The sequence below is a fragment of the Saccopteryx bilineata genome, chromosome 1 (genome assembly GCF_036850765.1).
Source record: "Saccopteryx bilineata isolate mSacBil1 chromosome 1, mSacBil1_pri_phased_curated, whole genome shotgun sequence".
In the NCBI taxonomy this organism is placed as follows: domain Eukaryota; kingdom Metazoa; phylum Chordata; class Mammalia; order Chiroptera; family Emballonuridae; genus Saccopteryx; species Saccopteryx bilineata.
Window position 1 is genome coordinate 40,211,870 of NC_089490.1, and position 7,795 is coordinate 40,219,664.

The window sequence follows — 7,795 nt, forward strand, 5'->3', positions numbered from 1 at the left end:
CCCCATTTGAAAGTATATACAGAAAGCATGTAGATTCAGGTGCTGTGCTTTTTTTGATTAATGGATGATAGGAAATACATTCTAGTACTCATTTATCAATGGAACAACATATAAAGGAAGTTTAAGACTTCAAAAGAAAATACAGAGGTATACCTTCAACAAGTTTTCTCTACAAAAATATAATACATTTTCCTATCAATAATTTTTGAATGAAGACAAGTGGTAGGGCTCTGTGTGACAATTTGTTGACATTTTTCTCTCCCATTTATTCTGATTCAAAAAACTCTATGAAATCTAAAAGTAGGAAAGCAGAAAGAAATCTTCCTTCTATGAGAAGATACTGCTCTTAAATTTCAGTGTGTCAACTGACTTATGAAACATGGCATGTAATTATGTCAAATTCAATGTGTCCAAACTGAAATACAAACAAACATACAATAAAACATGTCATCCCTCAAAACTGCTTCACATGCTCACACCTCACCTTGGTAAATGAGTGCATGATATCCACATTTAACCCCATCATCTGATCCATGAAAATGTTTTCTATACTATACTCATTGTGCCTGAACCTTATCAGCTACATGAACTCTACCCTGTTGATCTTACTGAACCAGAAATTTTGAGGAGGCCATTTGTAAAATGGTATCTAATATTGCCAAATTTCTGCTTCTAGTCTTATTTTCTATGGCAGGGGTAGTCAACCTTTTTATACCTACCAACCACTTTTGTATCTCTGTTAGTAGTAAAATTTTCTAACCGCCCACCAGTTCCACAGTAATGGTGATTTATAAAGTAGGGAAGTAACTTTATAAAATTTATAAAGCAGAGTTATAGCAAGTTAAAGCATATAATAAGTACTTACCAAGTACTTTATGTCAGATTTTCACTCTGTTTGGCAGAATAAATCTTTATAAAACAACTTACTACAGTTAAATCTATCTTTTTATTTATACTTTGGTTGTTCCGCTTCTGTCCACCATGAAAGCTGGAATGCCCACTAGTGGGCAGTAGGAACCAGGTTGACTACCACGGATCTATGGTCTAATACCTAAAATCCTTAATAGATTGAGTAAAATCTTCCTTGACCTTTCTCTGCCTGTCTCCTATGTACTATATTCCAGCCACTTTCTACCCCTTGCACCTAGTACTAAACCATTAATTGCATGCGATACTAAGCTATCAATTGCGTGTTCTCCAGCTTTAACTATTTCTCTCCTACAACACCCTGTCCTGTTTCTGTCTTCCTTAATTGGGATAACACTTGCATCAGAAAATACAAATGTGATGATTTCCTAGATGCAAAATTAACAGCAGCCATCTGAGAATGCTACAAGTTTTCATTTATCTTAATCATCTGTTGGATTTTTAGGGCAAAAAATCTCAGACAGTCAATTTTATGGACCAGTATCCAGCACACAGTAACATTATATAAATGTTTGTTGATAAGTTATTTGCCATACTATTTATAAAAGCATTTTTAGTATAATAAAAATAACACTTCTTTCCCTGAATTTCTGTAAAATATGAGTCCTATGGTGATATCTATACTAAAACCAAATGCTGATACTGAGATACAATATCTTTCAAACAACTCAAATTAGAAAAATAGATAATTAGTAGAATAGCAGGAGATAGCTTTGGACAAGTTCATAAGACCTTCTATGCTAGCAAATAAGAAGTGCTCCAAGAATATCAGACATTTTTATATGTATGACCATATATAATACTCCTGTATTAATCATTTTATACAGTTTGCTGTTTTTTATTGATTTTCAGATATTGGAGATTTTGATTGCATGCCTTTTTTTTTCTGGGAAAATGCAATGTCTTATTCTTATTTAAATATACCATAGGTTAAATCCTGTCCCTTTCATCAATTATTTAAAACACCTAAATCATTTTACATGAATTGAAGGTTATTAAATATATTAAATCCATGGAAAGTTTCATATTTTTATATTTCCCTTCTTTTTAGAAACTCAAGTTGGATGTTTCCTTAAAACAATCAAAAGTTCCATTCAAACTCCAACACCATATGAAAGTGAATAAGAAATCACTGTAGACATTACAGGAATGTCTTTCCTGCCTGTCTTCCCATTGCGCACAGATTATAATGAAACTGAAATAAAAATCTGACCAAAGCTGCAGCAGTACAAGATTCCCCTACAAAATAGTCCTTTTCGCTATTCCGGGTGCTGTAAAGCCATACAGAGTTTGAAATTGAGTAGTAATTTTCTGTAAAGGATACACCAAAGCAAAGTTAGTCTGCTCAGGAGAAAATATAAATCAAGCTAAAAGAACCAAAGACAAAAGTCCATGAAATTTCAGAAAAAAATATTTTTACTCCCAATTTTTCAATTATTTCATCAGCTTCTGATGACTACATTTTTTGCCATTTTATTTTATGGGGTATTCCCTTGGAGATTGAAGTAATTAAATAATATTTCTATTTCTTATAAGAAAATATCCTTTTATTAACAGCCAAATCTCTTTTGTTCCAATTAACTACCTCTAGAATTCTGTTCTCTTTTTGAAATTTCAACTTAATCATTTTTTTTCAGTCTTTGTTTTTAATATTCCTAGGCCCCAGAAACTATTATAAGTCCTTTATAACTGCAAATCAATGTAATTCTTATAGAAATATTCTGAAATAGTATTATTGGCCTGATATACAATGGAAAAAAATAAGGCTCTCACTAAGTAGATTGATGAAGTTAATACATGGCAATAAAGACTGAGTTCTAACCTGATCAGGCGGTCATGTAATGGATAGAGTGTTGGACTGGGACGCAGAGGACCCAGTTTTGAAACACGAAGGTTGCCCAGGTTGAGCATGGGCTCATTCATCTTGAGCAAGGTCTCATCAGCTTGTGCCCAAAGGTCGCTGGCTTGAGCCCAAGGTCACTGGCTTGAGCAAGAGGTCAATAGCTCTGCTGTAGCCCCAACCCAGTCAAGGCACATATGATTAAGCAATCAATAAACAATTAAGATGCCACAACAAAGAATTGATGCTTCTTATCTTTCTCGTTTCCTGCCTGTCTGTCCCTATTTGTCACTATCTCTGTCTCTCTCTCTCTCTCTCTCTCTGTTGAGCGCGCGCGCGCGCACACACACACACACACACACACACACAAACCAAACTGAGTCCTAGGCATCTGACTCCAAGGATATAATCAATACCCTAGGCTCCCTGCATTTTTTTTAGGAAGTATATCTATCTATCATCTATCTATCTATCATCTATCTATCTATGTAACAAATATACATATTTATTATTTAAACTGACTCTGACTTCTGAAAATATGCAAGGCATTACATAGCGTGTGTGCAAATTTAGCTCAGGGCCTAGTAAGTGAACTTGGTAAACAGTGTAATAATGTTGAATGTATCTGGATATAATTATTCTTTAAAATGTAATTTTAAATCAAGTTTAATTAACAGAGTAAGAGGAAAGAAGTATATTCTCTCCTTTGCATGAACTAAGCCGGTCTATCTGGCAATAAATAGTTCTCTTTGTATCAAAACCTAGTGTTCTTCTACAATCAGGCTTCTTTACCAAAACTTCAACAGCCTTCTTGAGCTTCTTTAAAGACAAAAAGCAATGCCCCTGTCAGGACACTGGGAAGCTTATTTCTGAACTGCTAGTTACTTGCCTATTGCGAGGCTCTCAATCTGAACGAATATAAAGGAACTAAGCAACATTTCCCTTTAGGGCTGAAAGCAATGAGTGTGCAAAGTCGAAAGACAACATACGTATATTTGAGCTGCTGATTCTATGTGCTGGAATTGACATGTACTGACTTAGTGAGTAATTGACTAAGTTCTTAAGGCAAAGAAGTAAGGCAAAAAATTAAAATGCTAATATTTGGCTTGCCTTTGAATATGAGAAACAAATACCTGGTCTTAGGCTGAATCAAAGAAGTAAAGATCTCCATTATATAGGCCATCAAGTTTCTTTTCGTAGCTTTTGAAAGAATAAAATTTAACAATTAGTTTAAAGTCAGTTTGGAAGCTAGTACTAAAGACATTTTTTTAAAACAGACCCAAAGCCCAGAGGCAGATTTAATGGTGGGCACACCAGGTGAACACTTTGGGCCCCATGAAGGGCCCTGCAAAATCCCAACTTTACATTTTTTTCTAATGTGAGGGACCCAATATTTTCTTTTGTGCCCAGAGCCCCAACAGACCTTGTGTCCTTAACATTAAAAGCATGTGTCCTGGGTCAGGTACTTTAATAAAAGCATAGGGAGCCCCTTCAGACTTTCTGCTAGTGGTATAGATATCAACCTGGAATCACCCCTCCGTTCATTCTATGAACTTGTTGTTGTGCTGTAACATATCACTACAAAGTAAGAACAATACACATTTATTGTCTTACAGTTTTGGATTTGGATGTTAGAAGTCTAAAATTAGTTTTATCAGGCTAAAGCCAAATTGTCTATAGGGATGGGTTTTTCTGGAGGCTCTGGGGGAACAATATATTCCTTTGCCTTTTTCAGCCTTTTTTTTTTTTTTTTGAGAGACAGGCAGGCACAGAGAGACACAGACACAGAGCTGCTCCTGCATATGGCCTGACTGGGAAATAAGACCAGCATCCTCTGTGTTTCAGGACAACATTACAACCAACCGAACTATCCAACCTGGGTTTTTATTAATTGATTGATTTTTTTAGAGAAAGAGAGGAAAGGAGAGAGAGGAAGGAAAGCATTCATTTATTGTTCCATTCAGTCATACAATCATTGGTTGCTTCCTGTGTGTGCCTTAACTAGGGATCAAACCTGCAACCTTGTTTCAGAGCACTGCTCTTAACAAAATGAGCTAGCCAGGGCCATTTGGCTTGTAGCTCTTTCCTTCATCTTCAATGTTCATCATTCTAATCTATTATCACATCATTTATTTTCTCCTCTGACTAATTCTTTCTGCATCCCTATTATAAGGAATATTTTGATTGAATCAGGTCCACTGAAATAATCTCCCTATTTCAAAAACCTCAATTTAAGCACATGTACAAAGTTACTTATTTATTATGTATTTATTTTTATTTATTTTGCAACATGAGGTAGCATTCAGAGGTTCCCAGGATTATGACAGGAACATATTTTGGGGATTATTATACAGCCATAATTACATGCTCATATTATTCCTTTTCTTTTTGTTGTTATGAGTTTTTTTTTATTACTTAAAAAAATGTAGAGGATTTTTGGTGGATGAAAAGTTTGGGAGAGAAATGATTACAAAGGTTTGGTAACTGTATTTTGTTTGACTTGGTGAACTGAGCTCTTATTAAGAAGGGTAGTGAGCCTGACCTGTGGTGGCGCAGTGGGTAAAACATTGACCTGGAACATTGAGGTTGCCGGTTCAAAGCCCTGGGCTTGCCTGGTCAAGGCACATATGGGAGTTGATGCTTCCTGTTCCTCCCCCTTCTCTCTCTCTCCATCTCTCTCTCTCTCTCTCTCTCTCTCTCTCTCTCTCTTGTTTGTAAAATGAATAAATAAATAAAAATAGTTTAAAATAAAAAAATTGCATAGTTTAAAAAAAAAGAAAAGATGGGTGGTGAATAAGTTAACGACATGATTAGGATGCTCATGTCAAGCCACTCACCTTGAGATCTCAGATATTATTATACCTGATGGAGTAGGAGTGAGGACTTTTCCCTAGTTCTGCTTAGAACTCAGGTCAGTTTTGGCCAGATATTATTTTCAAGATTATTAGAGTTAATGGTATATCTTGCAAATACATCAACACCAAAAGCAAAGATTTTAGCCTGACCTGTGGTGGCGCAATGGATAAATCATCGACCTGTAATGTTGAGGTCACCAGTTTGAAATCCTGCACTTGTCTGGTCAAGACACAGATGGGAGTTGATGCTTCCTGCTCCTCCTCTCTCTCTCTCTCTCTCTCTCTCCTCTCTAAAATAAATAAATAACTTTTTTTAAAAAGTAAAGATTTTTAAACACTCAACTATGGGCAATTAGTTTAAAGTCAGATTGGAAGCTAGTACTAAAGACATTTTTTTAAAACAGACCCAAAGCCCAGAGGCAGATTTAACGGTGGGCACACCAGGTGAACACTTTGGGCCCCATGAAGGGCCCTGCAAAATCCCAACTTTACACTTTTTTCTAATGTAAGGGACCCAATATTTTCTTTTGTGCCCAGAGCCCCAACAGACCTTGATATGCCTCTGCCAAAGCCTGAGCAAAATTTTCATATGTGATTAGTTTGTGGGTATGTGACAAACTGTGGGTGACTATTTCACTTATGTATTACTGCATAACAAATGATCACATAATTTAGTAGCTAACAAATATAATCACACAGTACATCTCTTACCCCTTTTGTGAGTTAATTCTATTCAGCTCAGCAGTCCTGCTCATACTTCTTAACTACTTGCAGTTAAATGATTGCTCAGTCATGAGTCATCTTAAGGCTCAGTAGAAACACTGAATTGGTTGGAATTTTCTCACTCTTCATATAGTGTCAAGATTTATCTGACTGTATATACTTTTTATGCACTCTATTTATCGTTACCCTGTCAGTCAGAGTGGGTATATTTTTTGCAGCTCTGGGTTTCCAGAAAGCACAAATGCAAATGTTCCCAAGCTCTAAAGTCTTAAGCTTAAAAATCCCAGATCACCTCTTTGACTGCCTTCCGTTAGTGGACCAGGTCAATAGTCAGACCATCATTTCCGTTTAATAAGCGCTTGTGAGTTCTAAATACTAATTGTTAAACTTTCTGACATCTTTGTGTTCTTTAATTCCATACTACTATTCCCAAACTTATGACAATTTCACAGTCTTTTTAATTTTTGTTTGCTAAGGATACTGTATTATTTTCCTGAGACTGCTGTAACCAATGACCACAAACTTGGTGGCTCTGAAGAACAACAGGAATTTATTCTCTCACAATTCTGGAAGCTGGAATTATGAAATCTGACAGGGCCACACTCTCTCCAGGGGCCTATAAGAAAGAATGTGATCTTTGCCTCTTGTAGCTTTTACTGGCTGTCACCATTTCTTGACTCATAACCATATCATGCCAATTTTAAACCTTGTGGAAATATTGCTCTCTCTTCTGTGTATCTCTATGAAGTGACCCGTTGCCTTACTAGTAAAAACAGGGTCTTTGGATTTAGAGCCTATCTGTAAAATATCAGGATAATTTCCTCCTCTCAAAATTCTTAGCTTAATTACATCTCTTGCCACCTAAGATAATAGTCACAAATTTTTATGAATAGAAGATATAAATATCATTTTTGAGGGCTACAATTAAACTCATTACAGGTACCTATATGATTCTGTGTACAAACACTCAGAGTTATAAATATGTCTAAAATATTTTATAGCACAATTAAAATAAATATTATGAATCTCTGGATGGTGAAAGCAAAAGTATTTTAACCCAAAAGATTATAATAGTTTTATACTTTTTATGTTCATTCATATAGCCAAAGAAATTTATATTTAATTAGTTTTCTTAAATTAAAAACAATCTAAACAGGAATAAAAGAAATGAATTTCCAGTTTCCATGAAAGAACATTGGAATTCATGAGACCAGGGAAAGAGCTGATGAGTTTAGCTAGAGATCTTGTAAGTCGTATGGGTAGTAAGCTTCATAGTCATGTACTAAAGTCAAATGAGAATAAGTAAAAGGGCCTTCCCTCGGAACGAAAAAGGAGCAATGGATCCTCCTCTTCTGCTTTTCTGAAGAAAATATGTGCATATATGTGTTTGTGTGTGTGTGTTATTTATTGACCTAAGAATATATATATTCCTAAAAAAGAAAATTGACTT